This window comes from Pongo abelii, chromosome 2 (genome assembly GCF_028885655.2).
Source record: "Pongo abelii isolate AG06213 chromosome 2, NHGRI_mPonAbe1-v2.0_pri, whole genome shotgun sequence".
NCBI lineage: Eukaryota > Metazoa > Chordata > Mammalia > Primates > Hominidae > Pongo > Pongo abelii.
The window spans coordinates 206,429,387-206,450,269 of NC_085928.1; the positions used below are offsets into that span (position 1 = coordinate 206,429,387).

The 20,883-nt window shown below is 47.9% G+C and overlaps 1 pseudogene; it reads right to left on the bottom strand.

Annotated features, from left to right (window-relative positions):
- Positions 1–20,883, bottom strand: part of LOC100446843 (succinate dehydrogenase [ubiquinone] flavoprotein subunit, mitochondrial-like) — a 43,625-nt pseudogene that overhangs the window by 16,650 nt on the left and 6,092 nt on the right.

Consider the following 20,883-nt stretch of genomic DNA (forward strand, 5'->3'; position numbering starts at 1 on the left):
TCCCTTTCTGTGGTTTTTTGCTATCATATGTGAAAAACTCTTACCAGGCAGAATCCAACATGTGTGCTCTGCACAAAAATCAGTTCATCTGAAGAACAAGTGACCACAGGGCAGGCTCTATAATCAAACCACAGGGCAGGCTCTATAATACCTCTTCCAAACCACAAGACAGGTTTGAAACAGTGGCTTACTCCTTATTTAGTAAACTGGCATTTCCTCCACAGGGCACGTCTAAAACGGTGACTTACTCTTTATTTAATAAACTGGCATTTATTTCCTGGTCATGCCACTCTGGCTGCACTTCTAACCTTGGCCTTCTAACAGCAAAGCACATTGGCTTGGAGATGCCACTGCTGGCATCAGTGGATGCCGACCAAAAGCAAGGAAAAGGTCACAGTGATCCAGAAGATGGCAAGAACCCAGGGATCAAAGTTACCAGGGGGAAAAAGGCATATTTTGGATTTACTTTCTGGGAAACGAAATAAAATGCAGAGAAAATGCAGGGGTGGGGCTGAGTCCCACCAGGCGGGAGGAAAAGGCAGGTGCAGGTGGGCGTGACGAGAAGGCACACCTTGTATTCTTCCCCGGCGTGCGCGCCCCGTGACTCCTTCCGCGCCTCTAATCCATTGATGGTCTGCAGCGCACACAGCATCAGGTTCTGCAGCTCCAGGGTCTCCACCAGGTCCGTGTTCCAGACCATTCCTGGGGACACAAAAAGTTCCATCAGGGGCAGGCAGGGACCCAGTCACATGGGCCCTCCGAGCTGTCAGCCTAGGCCTGCTAGTCCATGGAGTCACTGGTTGTGGCTTTACAGCTGAGGGCCAGGACCCATCCAGACAGCAAGCATGGAACTAAGTCAGCACTGACGGGACAGACACCAGCCCACCCTGCAGAAGGCAGGGCCCAACAGTGTGCACACAGCCCGCTGTCTGCTCACCCCGGTCAAACGTCTTCAGGTGCTTCAGGTCTCCGTAGAGCTTGCTGATTTTCCCACAACCTTCTTGCAACACGCTTCCCACACGGAACATGGCAGCATGATTTTGCATTGACTGTGGCACAAAATATTATTTGTAAACTTTTAATCCATAGAAGCAGCCGTACCAAGAACTGCTTAACTTTTAGACCTGTTGTTTTGCATTTCATTTTATTTATGTAAATTAAACAGAAAAATTAGGAAATGTAGACTATGAGTTTATTACTCTGAACTTAAAAATGAAGTTTTGACTAAAGCTTCTGAATAAACAAATGTTTCTATTACATACATATCTTAGACCCACACACATCCTTTCCAGCGGGATACAGCCAGGGTCCAGGACTCCAAGCAGACTGCCTGTGAGGCACCACGTTCCATACGGCTCCACAGCTAACCAGGCAGCACTGCCTCCCCACACCCCTAGCGGGACTCCTGACGTGGGGTCTGGTGGTCAACGTGACACGAGCCAGCAGCCCTGTGGTGACACACACAAGGAGGAACTGAACAGAGCCCTGCTGGTGGTGGGGTTGGAACCGAAGGTCTTCAAGGAGAGGGAGGGCGTTGGTGGCTGGGGCCCTTGGCCCATCTGGCTACTGTCTTCTGCCTATTTTGTAGAAGCTCCTTGTACACTGAGTTCCTTCATAGTTTTACTATGACTAGAAACGTGCTATACAGTGGACCTGAAGTTTACTGTAGGTATGCTGGGAAACGGGCATCAGCTTTTGCTTCCTGTGGGACAGACAGGCACCACCTCCATGATCCCTCCTCCTCCTTGCTTCTCCCTCTAACTGTGCTTTGCTCCACTGACCCTAATTGTCTCTTCCTCTACCAATGCACCTGCATGGTTTAATTTGGACATTTCGTCTGATTTTCCTTAGACTCATACACAATCGTAACACTGTAATGCACATCAACCTAATGCTTTTTCAGGAAGAACAAATGAAAAAAATTGCATCTCAGAATCTAGTATTACATTCTTTCATGTCCTTTAGCAGCCACGTTTTCATATCCTTTATTCATATTTCTGGTTACATTATTTCAAGGCATTTTTAATTTTTTGTTTGAAATGTGAACGAGATATTTACTGATGTCTGAGCAGATTACTGCTGGCACATTGCAAAGCTACTGATTTTTACATACAAATCTCTTATCCAGACACCTTACTACATTCTTGTTTTGTTTCTGTTAGTTTTTCAGTTTCTTCTCTGGAAGTTTTTTGGAAATTATATCTGTAAATAATGGCAACTGTATCTATTCCTTTTCAATATTTACTGCCAAGACCAGCTGGGTCATGGAAACCCTAACCCAGCGGCACTAGAGGAATTAAAGACACACACAGAAATATAGAGTATGGAGTGGGAAATCAGGGTCTCACAGCCTTCAGGGCCGAGAGCCTCGAACAGAGATTTACCCACTTATTTATCGACAGCAAGCCAGTGATAAGACTTACTAAAAGTATTGCTTACGGGAAATAAAGGGATGGTTCTGGCTAGTTATCTGCAGCAGGAGCATGTCCTTAAGGCACAGATCGCTCATGCCATTGTTTGTGGTTTAAGAACGCCTTAAGAGGTTTTCCACTCTGGGTGGGCCAGGTGTTCCTTGCTCTCATTCCAGTAAACCCTCAGCCTTCCGGCGTGGGTGTCATGGCCACCACGAGCATGTCACATGCTGCAGAGATTTTGTTTATGGCCAGTTTTGGGGCCAGGTTATGGCCACATTTGGGGGCCTGTTCCCAGAAATTTACTTCATTTCTTTTTTTGATTGTTACTATTAATAGCCAGAATCAGCAGAAAAATCCCTTCCCCCAAGGAAACGCATTTCCACAGGCATAGGAAGCTCTGTTTGTTCAGTGCTGACTCCAGCAACTCACGGAGTCTGGGATACAGCAGGCACCAAGACACACCTTGTTTGGTGGGGACACTTCTAGTATTCTCACTTCAAACTATCTCAGATTTGCCATTTCTATATCCGAAGGCGTGTTCCCATTCTCTAATGCACTGGTTCCTTCTTTCCCAGCTGCCCTCCCACCCTACAAAACCACTGCAGGGCATCACTCAGCCTTCTGTGCCTTAGTCACGCTGTTCTTCTCACCGTTCCACAAAGCCTCCCTCAAGCCCAGCCTCACCTGAAGACTGAAGGGCACAGGCCTCTGAAAATGTCGGCAGGGAACCTGTTCTCTCGTGTCTAACACCAAATGCCTTTCAGAATAGGACTAAAGCAGTGGACTTCTTTTTAGAAAATACACAGAAATTCTTGCAAATAGTAGACAAGAGATCTCATTCTTGGACAAGAATCCTTGTTATTAGAGGAATTCAGTTTCTTAGACTGACGATATATCAGGTTCTCCACAGCCTCCGTGGCTAATGGCTGCCATACTGGACAGCAAACACTCAACATTTCCATCATCACGGACGGTCCTACTGGACCGACTCCCAGCAGCACAGACCGCACAGATCACTTTCCACCCACCGCCCACTCTCCCTCTCTTCTGAGTATATTTAGGGGCCGCAACAGGTCCAGCTTAAAGACATTTCCGAGCTGCTGGAAGCCAGGCGTGATGACATGATCAGTATCTGGGCCTGAGATGTAAGCACCAGTGCTGTGTTGAACTCCAGGAAACCTCTAAGAGAAAGCGGCCCTGCTGGGGACTGAGCTTCTCTGGTGGTCCACGCTGTGACTCATCCATGACAGGCAGCGACGGTCAGGGCACGGAGGTCACGCCCAAGCACACACGAGTGAACCACAGAAGGCTGTCCTGGATGCTAAGCAGTCACTAATTCTGCCCTAGCCTGCTGACCTTCTATGTGGAAAACAAGTGCACTTCTGGCCTCTTTCATGTTCTTGATACAGTGAGGAGTAGGTCCCACTGCTGTTCACCTCCAGATACTGGTGCAGCCTCGTATGTTTATCGCAGCACTAGTCACAATAGCAAAATCATGGAATCAACCTAAGTGCCCATCAACGGACGACCAGATGAAGAAAATGTGGTACCTATATACCATGAAATACTACTCAGCTATAAAAAAAGAACATAATCATGTCTTCTGCAGCCACACGGATGCAACGGGAGGTCACTATCCTAAGTGAAGTGACTCAGAAGGTCAAGTGCCACACATTCTCACTTGGAAGTGGGCGCTGAACCGTGAGTACACATGGACACACGGAATGGACTAACAGAGACTGGGGGCTCCAAAAAGTGGGAGGGGTGGGGATGAGCGATTACCTGCGGAGTACAACACACACGACTTGGGTGACGGGTACATGAAAAGCCCAGACTCCACCACCTCACAGTACATCCACACAAAACTGCACCTGCATCCCCCTAGATCTATTTTTAAAAAAACAAAACCAGTGCAGGGCCAGGTATGCAGCCAGCCTGCTCACTCCAGAGCGAGTCCAGGCCATTACCTTCTGCATGCTGAGTCACAGTTCCCATGTTCTTATGCTTCTTCCATCAGCAAATCTCAATTTGTCAAGATTCGTGAGATTCTTCCCCAGCATTTGGTTTAATTGGAGAGACTTTATCTCCTAAAACAACAACAAAAAAAGCTAGAATTTAACTTCTAAAAACCGTTTTAAAAAACCAAATGGATTTAGAACGACACAAAAATATGTAGCACAGCCGCTCAAGGAGCCTGGAAACTGTGTAAGCCTCCTGAGCTAACACACTGCCAGCCCACCCTATATCTGAGGCCATCTGTTGAGTTGGGGCCAATTTTAAAGAACAAACATAGAAGGCAAAACTGTTGGCACACAGTAGATATCCATTAAGTGATCTTAGAGTGAATAAACTAGAAATCATCTCTAAAATTAAAAAATTAAATGTAGGCCGGGTGCGGTGGCTCACGCCTGTAATCCCAGCACTTTAGGAGGCCGAGGTAGGTGGATCACTTGAGGTCAGGAGTTCAAGAGCAGCCTGGCCAACGTAGCAAAACCTCATTTTTACTAAAAACACAAAAATTATCTGGCATGAGAACTGCTTGAACCCGAAAGGTGGAGGTTGCAGTGAGCCGAGATCGCGCCACTGCACTCCAGCCTGGGCAACAGAATGAGAGCCTGTCTTAAAAAAAAAACTAAATGTATACAAATTTATATACATTAAGTGTATATAAATGTCACTCCAATAAGGGAAAAAGAAGACACCTTCTAGATGGTGGTCCCGAGGGACCGGCCACCCCACTGTCCTTCACATCAGGGGGAGGAAGGTGGCTGCTGTGTGCTTGAAAGTCACCTGCTGATTTGGACTCTTATGTGCTCTCACCTATACTTCAAGATTTGCAATTTCTTTTTTTTTGAGATGGAATTTTGCTCTGTAGCCCAGGCTGGAGTGCAGTGACACCATCTCAGCTCACTGCAACCTCCACCTCCTGGTTCAACCAATCCTCCTGCCTCAGCCTCTGGAGTAGCTGGGACTACAGGAGTATGCCACCATACCTGGCTAATTTTTGTAGTTTCAGTAGAGATGGGGTTTCACCATGTTGGCCAGGCTGGTCTCGAACTCCTGACCTCAGGTGAGCCACCAGCCTTGGCCTCCCAAAGTGCTGGGATCACGTGTGAGCCACTGTACACAGCCAAGATTTGCAACTCTTGTGTTTCCAAGATGTCATGAAAAAAGTTTTAAAGTTTTTTTTTAATAACATTATATATATATTTTCTTCAACAGGTAACACATGCAGGAGACAGGAGGTATGAAACGCAGGAGTCAAACAGGCCCTGCCCCGCCCACCGCCTCTCCACGGGACCAGGCTGTGGGTCTCTTGAGGGTCTGCTCAAATGCTTCTAGGCTTGCTGGTGTTGCTTTTCCTTTTGTTTATAATGCTTTAAAAATTGATCTTTCAGTAGAATTGACTTTTTTCTTTCGGTGGACAGTTCTATGATTTATTTTTTCTTTTTTTTTGAGACAGTGTCTCCTCCCTCTGTTGCCCAGGCTGGAGTGCAGTGGTGTGATCTCGGCTCACTGTAACCTCCGCCTTCCAGGCTCCAGCAATCCTCCCACCTCAGCCTCCCAAGTAGCTGGGACTACCCAAGTGTGAGCCACCATGCCCAGCTAATTTTTGTATTTTTGGTAGAGATGGGGTTTCACCACCTTGCCCAAGCTGGTCTCGAACTCCTGAGCTCAAGTAATCTGCCTGCCTTGGCCTCCCAAAGTGCTGGGATTATAGGCATGAGCCACTGCACCCAGCCTCAGTTCTACCAATTTTAACACACGTATAGATGCATGTAACCACTTTGGGAGGCTGAGACAGGAGGAACACTTGAGGTCAGGAGTTCAAGACCATCCTGGGCAACACGGGGAGACCCTGTCCCTAGAAAACATTTTTAAAAATTAGCCAGATGTGGTGGCGTGCACCTGATAGTACCACTGCACTCCAGCCTGGGTGACAGAGGCAGACTATGTCTAAAAATATATATATATATGTATTTTTTTGGGGGGAGGGGTGGGGGAGAAGTAGTGATGCTACAAGCATTTTTCTTTCCTTTTCATTTTTAAAAATTAAAGCATAAAGATACAGTAAAATAAACTCAATATTTTTAATGTAGGGTTTTTCAAATTTTGACACACACAGAGCTGTGTCTCTAAGTCTCAGCACAATCAGGAAACAGCCTCTGGCAACCACCAATCCCTTTTCTTCCCGAGATGTGCCTTTTCCAGAATGTCCTATCAATAGAACCACAGGTGTGCAGCCTTTCGAGTCTGACTCCACAGCATTCTGTGTGAGATGCTGCATGTGTGAGCGGTTTCTCAGATATAAAGTATAGGGTATTCTTACAAAATGTTCTTTTCTGCATTTTCAAAGAAAGAGAAGCTCAAAATTTCTACATTGCTCTGAGAGAAGTGGTATCAGTCCTCACTGCTACAAAGTGCAGGGCTATGGAATGAGACAAGCACAACCTGTGGCGTCAGGAACGATGGACCTGAACTCCGCCTTCGCGGATGATCAGCAACGGCTTGGGATAAGACGCCAGCTCTGCGTGTGCTGGCCTCCCGAGCTGTGGTCAGATCCACAGAGACACAGTGTCTGAAGTAAGCTACCCTTTTAATACTATTTGTACCTTTCTAACTACAGATATAAAAGGGGGCATGTTTATAAGTTACAGCAGTGCTAGTTTTTATTTCACTTGAGTCGATACAAAAAGCAAAAAGCACCTGTTCTATAAAAACAGCAGAAATGATGCTAAACAGTTAATGCCAGAGAAAGTTAACGGGAAGAACGTGGGCCTGGGGTCCCACCGTCCTTGCCACACAAACATCCACCAGTGCCTCATCCACCTCACAGTGTTCTGAGCACACGAGGCTGGATAACCACCGTGAAGATCTCTGGAGGTGGGAGTGATGCTAACTGTCCTGTTCTTAGTGCACGTAAGACTCACACTCCCACACACGGTATTTCTTTTCCTGCACATTATTTGACGCTATCAAGAAAAGAAAACCAGCAAGTGAAATCCAATCTGTCCATAGAGGGTGGGAATCCTGCTCACTCTAAGTCAGCCCTTCTCCTCTAATGGAGGTTCGTTGTACTTTGTTTTTAGAATGGCCTAGATTATTTTTCTAAGTACCAAGAAGTTACACATTCATTCATGCCAACTATTTTAAATATTTCATTGCAAATAAGTGATTTTTATCAGGCAAGTAATAGGTAATGAACTTCCCCTAAAAATAACAACTTCCTAATAGTGCTTTTTCTAAGCAGAAAATAATGACTGCAAAGTAATTAAACAAAAAAAAGTTTAACCCCAGAAATGTCACCTTAACTGTTAAGATCCCCAACCAGCCTCTATCTAGTCTCAACATTACCACCATATAATCTCTGGATTTCTCAGTTTAATCACTTCTAGGGGAAAAAACCCAGACTACCTCTATATGATCACTAAGCAAATTTCTAGTAACAAATCAAAGCTTTGTAACCTGGCTGGGTGCAGTGGCTCATGCCTGTAATCCCAATACTTTGGGAAGCTGAGGCAGAAGGACTGTTTGAGTCTAGGAGTTCAAGACCAGCCTAGGCAATATTGTGAGACCTTGACTCTACAAAATAATTTTTTTTTACAATTAGTCAGGTGTGGTGGTACACATCTGTAGTCCCAGCTACTTGGGACTCTGAAGGTTGAGGTGTTGAGGACTGCTTGAGCTCGGGAGGTTGAGGCTGCTATGACTGTGCCACTGCACTCCAGCCTGGGCTGACCCTGTCTCAAAAAAAAGAAAAAAGACTGTAACCTCCTGCGCCTTCTCAAATAGGCCAGGCACGGTGGCTCATGCCTGTAATCCCAGCACTTTGGGAGGCTGAGGCGGGTGCATCACCTGAGTTCAGGGGTTCAAGACCTGTCTGGCTAACACGGTGAAACCCCGTCTCAACTAAAAATACAAAAATTAGCCAGGCATGATGGCGGGTGCCTGTAATCCCAGCTACTCGGGAGGCTGAGGCAGAAGAATCGCTTGAACCTGGGAGGCGGAGGTTGCAGTGAGCTGAGATTGCACCAGTGCACTCCAGCCTAAGTGACAGAGCGAGTCTTCACGTCCAAGAAAAAAAGAGAGGGAAGTAAAGACCATATCTAAGAAGGAAGTAAGGACCATAGCTACTCTTCTTCAGAGGGAAACTTCCGAATGTACCCCGAGTTTTCCCTCTGCCCCTGAGCACCTGCTGTTACAAGCAGGTCAGAGGACCTCCAATGTCAGCATCTGCGACTGTCCCCCGTGTCCCATGTTCCCGAGGCCCTCACCACCTGTGCTCCGGCTCAGACCCAGGAGCACGGCAGGTGGAGGAACACCAGCAGGGGAGACTGATGTTCCAGACTCTTCTACCCCCTGTTCACCTCTTCATCTACGCAGGGAAAGTAGCGGCTTCCACCCACCTCACCCAACAAGGAGGCTAAGTGACTGACAAGCTCTGTGTGAACCGCAAACCACTCAAAGGTATGAATTATAAAGATCCCTCGATGTACAAGATCATTAGAAATAGGAATTATAAAGATCCCTCGATGTACAAGATCATTAGAAATAACACAAGATCATATAGGAAAGTAATTATAAAATGGAAAAAGCTGCAAATGATGTATCTATGACAGTTTACTAAGGAGGAATAAATTATTAAGCCCCTTCCATCCTCCAGCAATAGAAATTTAAAGTGCGATCTAGAAAACAATACAGTACTTTCTTGAAGAAAACATCTGTCTTTTCCTCTAAGATCTAAAGAGACAACTGCGAGGTGGGCCCCGTCGTCCCAGCCTTCTTTCCAGCTGTGGGAGAGGAGCCAGCACCATCACCTGCCCCTTGTAGCTGGTGGGAATGCCGTCCACGTTATAATGCACGGTGGGGAGGACAGGGATCGGCTCCTTCGTGACATCCACACCAGCGAAGATCATGGCTGTCTCTGAAATGCCGGGCAGGCACGTGGCCGGCTGCTCTGGAGGTAGGCGATGCAGCTGCAGGTAGACGTGATCTTTCTCAGGGCCACAGCCTCTGGTAAGACAGGACACCATCACATAAGGCAGAGAACGGCAACGGCAGGAGACCTGAGAATACGTCATCTTGGAAGAGTGTGAGTTTCAACATGTTTTGATACTGAGCAAAATTTCCCCTCATGTATGGTCACCCTGTCATCAAATCTTTTCTAAGCATCTACTGTGTGCCAGGGACAATCCTAGGTGCTGGGACACAGCTGAGAACCAGAACAAAAACTCTGCCCTCACTGAACTCACACTCGTCTCAGGGATCACAGCCTGCTGCGGCTGTCCTTGGTAAGAGCATTAGAAAGGCCTCTATGCCAAATACAGTCGTCCCTGCGTATCCGTGCCAGGACCCCCACGGATACCAAAATCCGTGGATGCTCAAGTCCCTAATATGAAATGGGAGAGAATTTGCATATAACCTATGCACATCCTCCTCTATACTTTAAATCATCCTTATTTAAAGTTTTACATTTACGTTTTACAGCAACTCCAGGATTACTCATAGTACCTAATACAATGTAAATGCTACATAAATAGCTGTTACACTGTGTTGTTTAGGGAACAATGACCAAGAAAAAAAGTCTGCATATTTGTAAGGATGCAATTTTATTTTCAATACATAGTTGGCTGAAACCACACATGTGGAACCGATGGATACGGAGGGCCACCATATTCCAAAAAACCATCTGACTTCTTTTTTTTTTTTAATATAAAAATGTAAAACCCCTAAAGGCCATACCAGCAGATATTTAGTAAGTGTCATTACATTAAAGAACACGGTCAGGTAATGAAAGAGCTGCAAATTGTCTTACTGAAAGCCAAATAACCCACACACTTTGAAAGCTGCCGAAAAACATCTGTGGGTATCAGACACAACACCCAAGGCTCACACACTGACTTCAGGTTGGGTGTGTGTCTCTCTCTCCCATACTCCATCACATACTCACACACACGAAGAGACACTCTGTTCCACAGATTTGAGAAAGAAACTGGCTAAAATTTTCAAAATGTAGGTCTTTAGGAAAATATCACAGACTAACAGACGCCTGCCTGCAGCTGAGAGAGGTGGCTGTGCACGTGTGCCTGCACCCGAAGGTGAGGGCGAGCGGTGCTGAAACTCACAGAAGCAACCCCAGCCCGTGTGCCCACTCAGACAATGCTGGTGGTAAATCACACACACCTTCCTTCACGGATCTCCAGAGTCATCGACCGACACACCACAACTCTAGACGCCAGGTCCTTCGCGACGGGGGCGTATTGCTCCATAAACCTTTCGCCTTGACTGTTAATCAGAATGCCTCCCTCTCCACGACATCGTTCTGTAATGAGACGACCAGCACCATATGTGCCTGCAAAAACCACACACATTTATAACCTAACAATTGCTAGGTCTCTATTTCAAATGCATTATTTTTTTTAAGATTTTTTTGGGGCAGAGAGGAAAAAGATATGCAGAAGGCAGTATATGCAAAACTGAATAGACAGAACAGTTAAGATACAGTAGAAAGTCTGGATAACAAAAAGCACTGACAAGGCTGACAGCTGCAGCACAGGCTGGGGCAGAGTGGCGTCCCCAGAGAGGAGAAAGGCCGGCCCACAGACCTCTGGCCAATACTCTGATTACAGCCCGGTGTACGCTGGATGCCTCAAATTTTGTTTTAATTTTTGAACATTCTTTTGCACTATGATACTGGGGTGACTAGTTAAGAATACTAGCTTGGAGAATTCATATCTAAATTACTCAAACAGTAGCAAGGACAGTAATAATGATTATTTTAGTTAATATTTACACTGCACTTGCTATGGGCAGTTCTAGCTGCTTTCCACATATTAAACTCATTTAAGTCTTACAACAACTCTGGGTAGTATGACCCCCTTTCTCAGTGACAAGCAAATTAATGCTTGGTAACATCCAGTCATGCAGCTGAGGACAGAGCTCAAACCCAAACCTGGGCAGTCCGGCGGTCTGTGCTCCAAACAGCGGCTCTGTGACTCCTCAGTGTGATGAGAAAGAGGGCGTGCCAAGCTCTCGAATTTTAACAAAGGAGATCAAAAACGCTAAACTAAATGTATTCCAAAAGCTACAATTTTTATTAGCATACAAAAAGGGCAATCTTGCTTTCAAAACAAGAATGTGATTCTTGCATCTCACCTGCCTTTTGATTTTCTAAGTTTCAATCTTCTTTTTTCTGTGGATTACTTCTCACATATTGAAGACAAAGCATGAGAAGTGGAGCTCTAAGCAAATTACAGAGGGAATTCAGGGGCTCAGTGACATTTTATTGATTAAAAACAGTAATAAAAAATACAACAGGCCGGGTGCAGTGGCTCATGACTATAATCCCACCACCCTGAGGGGCCAAGGCAGGAGGATCGCCTAAACCCTGGAGTTTGAGACCAGCCTGGGCTTAAAATGGTGATACCCCGTCTCTACCAAAAACAAAAAAACCCTCAAAAATTAGCTGGAGATGGTAGCACATGCCTGTAGTCCCAGCTGTTTGGGAGGCTGAGGTGGAAGGATCGTTTGAGCCTGGGAGACAAAGGCTGCAGTGAGTCAAGATTGCTCCACTGCACTCCAGCCTGCGTAACAGAGCAAGACCCCATCTCTAAACAAATTTTAAAAAAACAAACCTACAACAAATTCATTTCTTATTTTCATCCCTTCCAGGGATCAGAAAGCTGACACTGACAAGAGAATCAGAAGACACAGGTCTGGTTCTTTACCACCACTTCAGGGGTCTCCATCGTCCACAGGTCAGAAAAGCAACCCAGAAAAGTCCAGGATGAGTCACCTCAAACGAGAGGCAGATGTGTGTGTGTCTCTCTCTGACTCATTTTGAAGAACCACCCCCAAACTCAAGGCTTCAACTGTCATTTCTGTGTTAATGTCTCCAAATCGCACATTCGTAACCTCAACTGTCAGATGTCCCCAAGACGAGCTCATCTTCCCCAAGACAAGCTCCCTCAGTGGTCATGTGGGCTGAGCCCAACGCTGAACGTCACATGGGGTTCTGTCACGGCTGTGTCCTAACTTCACATCCCATTATCGTGGAAGCTCCATGTTCTCCTACAAAGCTATAATCTGCCTGTGCTGCTTCTTGATTCCACGGCATTCACCCAGCTCTCAGAATGCTCACTCAGTAAACCCTGATGGAGACCCTACCATGTGCTGGGCACGGAGCACCCCAGTTAATGAGAAGACCTGCCTGCCCGAGGAGCTGCTGACCTCCCTGCAAAGAGGGACACTGAACAATCCCTGCTTTACCTTTTTTTTTTTTTTTTTTTTGAGACGGGGTCTTACTCTGTTGCCCAGGCTGGAGCGCAGTGGTGCCATCTCAGCTCACTGCAACCTCTGCCTCCCAGGTTCAAGCATTCCTCCCGCCTCGGCCTCCCAAGTAGCTGGGATTACCGGTGCATGCCACCACACCCAGCTGACTTTTGTATTTTTAGTAGAGATGAGGTTTCACCATGTTGCGCAGGCTGGTCTCGAACTCCTGACCTCAGGTGATCCACCTGCCTCGGCCTCCCAAAGTGCTGGGATTACAGGTGTGAGCCACCACGCCTGGCCTCAATCCCTGCTTTACTGCTGGCATTAAGTATCACCAAGGCAGGGTTCAGGGCTCTTGAGAAATGCATAAGAGTGGCCCAAACTGCCTTAGGAGAAAGGGAATGTGGGAAAAGTCTCCTTAAGGAAACGACATTGAAGTTAGGACCTGAGAGCTGAGGAAGCTGATCTTCAAAACCATGTTATCACATAAAACTATGGAAGAGCAATGAGTAGGCACCACACACTTACAAGACACACATGAGCTGAACGCCTGCCGGGCAAGGCGTCCTGCCCTACCTGTGGGGTGGAACTGAACAAACTCGAGGTCCTGGCAAGGAAGGCCTGCCCTGGTGATCATGGCCGTGCCGTCGCCGGTGCTGGTGTGGGGAGACGTGCAGCTGAAGCAGGTGCGCCCGCAGCCTCTGGAAACCACAGAGGGCAGTGACTGCACACAGCGGCCCACGTCCAGCCTCTGGAAACCACAGAGGGAAGTGACTGCATACAGCAGCCCACGTCCACAGGGAGCAGTGACCGCACACAGCGTCCCACGTCCACAGAGGGCAGTGACCGCACACAGCGTCCCACGTCCACAGAGGGCAGTGACCGCACACAGCGTCCCACGTCCACAGAGGGCAGTGACCGCACACAGCGTCCCACGTCCACAGAGGGCAGTGACCGCACACAGCGTCCCACGTCCACAGGGAGCAGTGACCGCACACAGCGTCCCACGTCCAGCCTCTGGAAACCACAGAGGGAAGTGACTGCATACAGCAGCCCACGTCCACAGGGAGCAGTGACCGCACACAGCGTCCCACGTCCACAGAGAGCAGTGACCGCACACAGCGTCCCACGTCCACAGAGGGCAGTGACCGCACACAGCAGCCCACGTCCACAGAGGGCAGTGACCGCACACAGCGTCCCACGTCCACAGGGGGCAGTGACCGCACACAGCGTCCCACGTCCACAGAGAGCAGTGACCGCACACAGCGTCCCACGTCCACAGAGAGCAGTGACCGCACACAGCGTCCCACGTCCACAGAGAGCAGTGACCGCACACAGCGTCCCACGTCCACAGGGAGCAGTGACCGCACACAGCGTCCCACGTCCACAGGGAGCAGTGACCGCACACAGCGTCCCACGTCCACAGGGAGCAGTGACCGCACACAGCGTCCCACGTCCACAGGGAGCAGTGACCGCACACAGCGTCCCACGTCCACAGGGAGCAGTGACCGCACACAGCGTCCCACGTCCACAGGGAGCAGTGACCGCACACAGCGTCCCACGTCCACAGGGAGCAGTGACCGCACACAGCGTCCCACGTCCACAGGGAGCAGTGACCGCACACAGCGTCCCACGTCCACAGGGAGCAGTGACCGCACACAGCGTCCCACGTCCACAGGGAGCAGTGACCGCACACAGCGTCCCACGTCCACAGGGAGCAGTGACCGCACACAGCGTCCCACGTCCACAGGGAGCAGTGACCGCACACAGCGTCCCACGTCCACAGGGAGCAGTGACCGCACACAGCGTCCCACGTCCACAGGGAGCAGTGACCGCACACAGGGTCCCACGTCCACAGGGAGCAGTGACCGCACACAGGGTCCCACGTCCACAGGGAGCAGTGACTGCACACAGCGTCCCACGTCCACAGAGAGCAGTGACGGCACACAGCGGCCCACGTCCACAGAGAGCAGTGACCGCACACAGCGTCCCACGTCCGGACATCCTGTCTAGCGAGATCATAGAATCGACAGGGCAGCCCCGGGAACCATCTTCTCAGAGCTGTGTGCACACAGCCCCCTACTCACGCACACCCCACACACATCACTGGGGGCCACGCCAGTGGTGCTGCTACCCTGCGCAGGTAGGAGAGAAGCCTGGGATCAGAGAAGGGACTTCCATTTGTATTTTATTTTATTTATTTATTTTGAGATGGGGTCTAACCCTATTGCCCAGGCTGGAGTACAGTGGCGCAATCTCGGCTAATGGCAACCTCCAGCTCCCAGGTTCAAGTGATTCTTCTGCCTCAGCCTCCCGAGTAGCTGGGATTACAGGTGTGCACCACCACGCCCAATTAATTTTTGTATTTTTAGTAGAGATTGGGTTTTGCCATGTTGGCCAGGCTGGTCTTGAACTCCTGACCTCAAGTGATCCTCCCACTTCAGCCTCCCAAAGTGCTCGGATTACAGGCATGAGCCACTGTGTGTCTGACCCTATTTGTATTTTAGCTTTGTGCTGTTCAGAAGGTTTCCCCAATAAGCATATACTACTTTTATAATGAAAATTTTAAAATTTTTATGGATATTTCCCCCAGATTTACTGAGGTATGACTGATGAATTAAACAAAAAAAAAAAAAACTGTGTATATTTAAGGTGTATGACATAATGATTTATTTTGTGAACTGATGACACAATCAAGTTAATACACATCTATCACCTCATACAATTATCCTTTTTTTGGAGATACAGATGCGTAAGGTCTACTCTCTTTGCAAATTTCAAGTTATAACACAACGATAGCCACCGTACTGTATAATATTAACTCTAGCCACCATGCTGTATAATGTTAACTCTGGCCAACACTGCTGTATACTATTAACTCTAGCCACCATGTTGTATATTAGACCTTCAGAACTTCACCTTGTAATGCAAAGTTATACCTTTAATCACCATCGCCACAGTCTGCACTTCCCCAGCGCCTGGCAACCACTGTCTTATTCTGTTTCTATGAGTTGTGACTGTTTTAGATCCACATATGAGTGACATGCAGTATCTGTCTTTCTGTGCCCAGCTCGTTTCACTTAACATAATGACTGTGGGTTCATCCACGTTGTCACACATGACAAGATTTCCTTTGTTTTCATAGCTGAATATTCAGTTGTGTATACACACCACATTTTCATAAAACACCAACAGATATTTAGGTTGTTTCCATATCCCAGGTATTGTCAATAATGCTGCAATGAACATGGGGGTCCAGGTGTCTCTTTGAGCTTCTGATTTCATGCCCTTTGGATATACACCCAGAAACTGGGTTGCTGGAGCACATGGTAGTCCTGTGAATTTTGAGGAACCTCCAGAGTTTTCCATAATAGTTCTACTAATTTACATTCTCACCAACAGCACACAGGGTTCCCTTTTCTCCACATCCTCACCAACACTTGCTATCTTTTATCCTCTTGGTAACAGCCATTCTAATTGGAGCAAGATGAGATGATATCTCATTGGGGATTTAATTTGCATTTCTCTGGTGCTTAGTGATATTGAGCATTTTTTCATACATCAATTGGCCATTTGTATGTCTTCTCTGGAAAACTGTCTATTCAAGTCCTTTGCCCATTTTTAGTAGGGTTGTTTTTTAGTAGGATTTAGTAGGTTGTTTTGAGTGGGACTTTTTTTTGCTATTTTAGATACTAACATATCATTAGATATATGTTTTGGAAAATATTTTTTCCCGACCTGTAGTTTCGCTGATTTTTTTTCTTGGCTGTACTGACACTTTTTAACTTTTAAAGTGGTTAAAGTAACTGACAGTGTATAAAATTAAAGTTATTTATTTTCATTATGTGGAGCAGACAGACTTATCTATCCCAGGAATCAGTATAAACACAGAACCCACTAAAACAAGAGAGATTTTGCCAGAAAACCCCATGTGACTCTTCGGGCCGCAGTTTCCTCATCTAAAATCGGGAGAGGTAAGCTGTGAACCTGATGGCAGCCACTACCGACTACTGAGGGCCATGCGTTCTCACCCCCTGAGGCAGGTGCTGCTGTCCTCACCCTTTACAGGTGAGGAACGACGGCTGGGAAAGGCCATCACCCTCACACGGTTATATCAAGGCCTGTGTCTGAACCGTTATTCTACAATGCCTCTATTTTCCTTAAAATAAACAAACTCTAAATGAAATTTATTCATTTTTACAAAGGAAATAAAGTAGAAATTAGATTCCTACCCTGTGGCAACAACAGTGTTCTTTGCTCTTATGCGATGGATGGAGCCGTCCTCTATGCACAGTGCAATGACACCACGGCACTCCCCGTTCTCCATCAGGAGATCCAAGGCAAAATACTCCACAAAACAGCTGGTATCACATCACAGAGACTAAAAGAAAGAAAAAAAAAGGGCAAGAAGTGTTAAGCCAACCTTTAAGGTTTTAAGGTGCTATCTGCTCATGCGAACAGGTGAAAGAACTTGATCCAAATGGACCAGGTGAATCCAAGGAGATCAGCAACAGTGTCAATGACACTGTAGGAGCCCAAGAGGCATTCCATGCTGAGCAGTACAAACAAGGCAGGTGTGCTAGAGAACGCGGCAGCAACAGCTCCTATTCTGGTGACACATTTCCTACTTCTACACAACCCGAAGAGGCACTCCACACTGTCCGGTGGCAGCATGTAGCTCCGCTCAGAATCTGGTGCCAGAGTGAGGTCCACAGACCACGGGGTCACAGCCCAGATGGGAGCTGCTGGCAACACATAACCACTTAATTAATTAAAATAAATCAAAACATTCAGCTCTTCAGCTACACCAGCCACATTAGCAACAGCCCCATGTGGCTGGCAGCTACCAAAGCGGACGGTTGCAGACGAGCAGATTCCAGCGCCGCAGAAAGACAGGCACCGGACAACCCTGCCCGCCTGGACCTGCTGTTCCCTCAGCCAGCGCAAGTTGCTCTCGTAAGCCTGGGCCAGCTCCCCACGTGACAGCTCCTGCTCCGGACGGAGCCACTGTCTCCTCCCACCACACACTTCTCGATGCACTCAGCCACACAGAAGTCACTGGTGTTCTAACAACCTGCAAATTAATGATCCGTCCCCATTCATCAGAAAACAACATAGTTCGGAATATTGATTACTCTGAATCAATACTGTTCAGAATATTATTTGGCCATGCCAAAGTTGACCCTGATTACCCAGCAACTATCCTCACCTCAAGTCTTTGTCCAGTGATAAGTTAATATTAAAACAATCCATGGCCGGGTGTGGTGGCTCACGCCTATAATCCCAGCACTTCGGGAGGCCGAGGCGGGTGGACTGCCTGAGCTCAGGAGCTCGGGACCAGCCTGGGCAACATAGGAAACCCTGTCTCTACTAAAATACAAAAAATCAGCAAGGCATGGCGGCATGCACCTGTAGTCCCATGGAGGCTGAGGCAGGAGAATCGCTTGAACCCGAGAGGCACAGGTTGCAGTGAGCAGAGATCGCGCCACTGCACTCCAGCCTCGGTGACAGAGTGAGACTCTGTCTCAAAAACAAAGCAAAACAAAACAAACAAACAAAACCAATCCATTCAGGAACTCAGAGGTGGTAAAAGAGCCTTAAAATACTTGTTCTTTTTCTTTTTTTGAGACAGGTCTCCTGTTGCCCAGGCTGGAGTGCTATGAACACAGCTCACTGTCTCAAGTGATCCTCCTGCCTCAGCCTCCTGAGGAACTGGGATTACAAGCATGTACCACCATGCTCAGCTACTTTTTAAACTTTTTGTAGAGACAGGGTCTTGCTATGTTCTCCAGACTGGCCTCAAAATTCTGGTCTCAAGTGATCCTCCTGCCTTGGCCTCCTAAAGTGCTGGGATTACAGACGTGGGCCACTGTGCCTGGCCTGCCTGCTCTGTTCTTATATGCTGAGTGTCACATATCCCAAGTTAAAACCTGGTATATAAGATTACCAATTCAACTTTCCAAAATAGATGCAAGAAGTCACACATTGTCTTAGGGGCAGCTCCTCAAGGCACATGTCTGGTCCTGTCACATCAACAGTCGCTGCATGTGCCACACACCGCTGTTCTCTGTTGCTTTATTACGTAATCTCTGGCTGACTCACTGGGCACGCTAACCCATTCCCCGCTGTCACCATAAGCCCCAGCACTACATGTCCTGTCTCAGGTGGACCGGGGGTGGCCTTACCCTCCCATATAAGGTGTGCAATATTCAGTGGCTGGTCCAATCAGCCACACAGCAGCACCGATGGGCCTGCCCGCCCTTTCTGAACCTGAGGCTCTGTCCACCAAATGCATGCTAACAAATCTTCCCATCTTCAGTTCTGTTAAACGGCATGCCATAATTTTCTAGCTCTGAAAGATAAAAACAAACAAAAACCGTATTACCTTAAAGGAATCAAGATATTCACAGGTAATCTACACTAAACAACTTTAATACAAATTTGCAAACCCGAAGTAACCTATTTTATGAATATGTCAACACTTCATCAAAGACAAGTTTTTTTTGTTACATGTAATGCATAGTTCATGACAGACAAAGACTTCTCTTGTGAGCTTTTCTCATCACTGTTCTTTTGGCTGCCACATCTGCCTCCATTGCTTACATTTTTTCCAGGACTCTTGTACTAGAAACAGACCACGAGAGCACCCAGAGCCTCCCGCCCATCACCTCGACCATGGCAGTGGGGGCCTGCTCCGTCATGTAGTGGATGGCATCCTGGTCCCCCAGCCAGTCGGAGCCCTTCACGGTGTCGTAGAAATGCCACCTCCAGTTGTCCCCCTCCATGTTCCCCAGAGCAGCATTGATTCCAACCTGGAAACACCAACCACTCCTTACAAGCCACAAACAGGAGCCCCAACTTTGTCTTCCAGGCCCAAATCCACCCGCTGGGGGACTCAGAGAAAGCCAACTACTCACGCGGTGACTCCCAGTGAGGGCTGACCTCAGCAGAGGAGCAGCGAGGCCTGACAGATTCCAGATCACAACCCCTTCCCAGCTCACCCAGTGATTCCATCCCTTAGCCTCAGTCTCCTCATCTGTGTGGTGGAGACAGAGGGAGCTCCAGGAAGGGCTGACTGGAGCAGTGAGTGACAGGCTACCTGTAATATGCTTATTACCTAACATATCTGGCACAGAAAAGGTACTCCACAAATCTTTCCAGATAATTTCATTAACAAATCTTCCCAACGGCATTTACGGGCATGTGTTAAAGATTACAAGTGCTTCCTGCCAAGTAATAAACTCCATACTCAGAGTCGCACTCCCCTGTACCCCTACTTCCTTTGGTTGTGTGTGCCCATTGCCGTCTTACCCCTCAGAGAGTCCCAGAAGACAGCAGCACAGGGACAAATGAAACCCTTGCCCTTTTCTTCCCCAGCCTAAATTCTGATTCCTCCTTTTTAGATGATCTCCTTTCCTTAAGGAGTTGGGGCGGCAGGGGTGGGTGGGGAGGCAGGGGTGGGTGGGGAGGCAGGGGTGGGTGGGGAGGGTAGCAGGTGATATGGTCAGAGAAGGTGTTGGGGAGGCAGGGGTGGGTGGGGCGGCAGGGGTGGGCGGGGAGGGTAGCAGGTGAGATGGTCAGAGAAAACCCAAGTGTGACTGGAGTCTGAATTAAATGACAACAAGGCTCCCGCCCTTCAAAGTCCTCAGGGAAGAGGCTCCAGGGAGAGACCCCTGAGAGGGTGAGCTGAGTGAGTGAGGCACAGCAAGAGGCCATGTGGCTGGAGCACGGGGAGGAGGCAGGAGGCTGCCCAGGTAGAAAGTGCGAGGCTGCGCAGGACCTGCACAGAGTGGGAGCACAGTGGGGCACCTTTCTCTTACCTGCGCTGCAACAGTGTGTGACCTGGTAGGAAACAGCTTTGTAACACATGCTGTATTAAACCCTGCCTCGGAAAGGCCAAATGCAGCTCGCAAGCCTGCCCCTCCAGTGCCTACCACCGCTGCATCAAATTCATGATCCACTACTGGATACTGAGCAGAAATCTGGAAAAGAAAAATGCACCTGTCAATCACATGTTCCACTATGACAAACATGCAGACTCTTGTGACAGTGAAAGAGCTTGACAAAGATAAAACGAGCAACTGCTGGGCACACAGGGCCTCCATCCTGTCCTGGGGCTGAGCCCTGAGCAGTGCAGGGAGAAGTGGGCACATTTGCACCTGGAGAAGGGACTGACAATCAGATTCTATGAATGGTA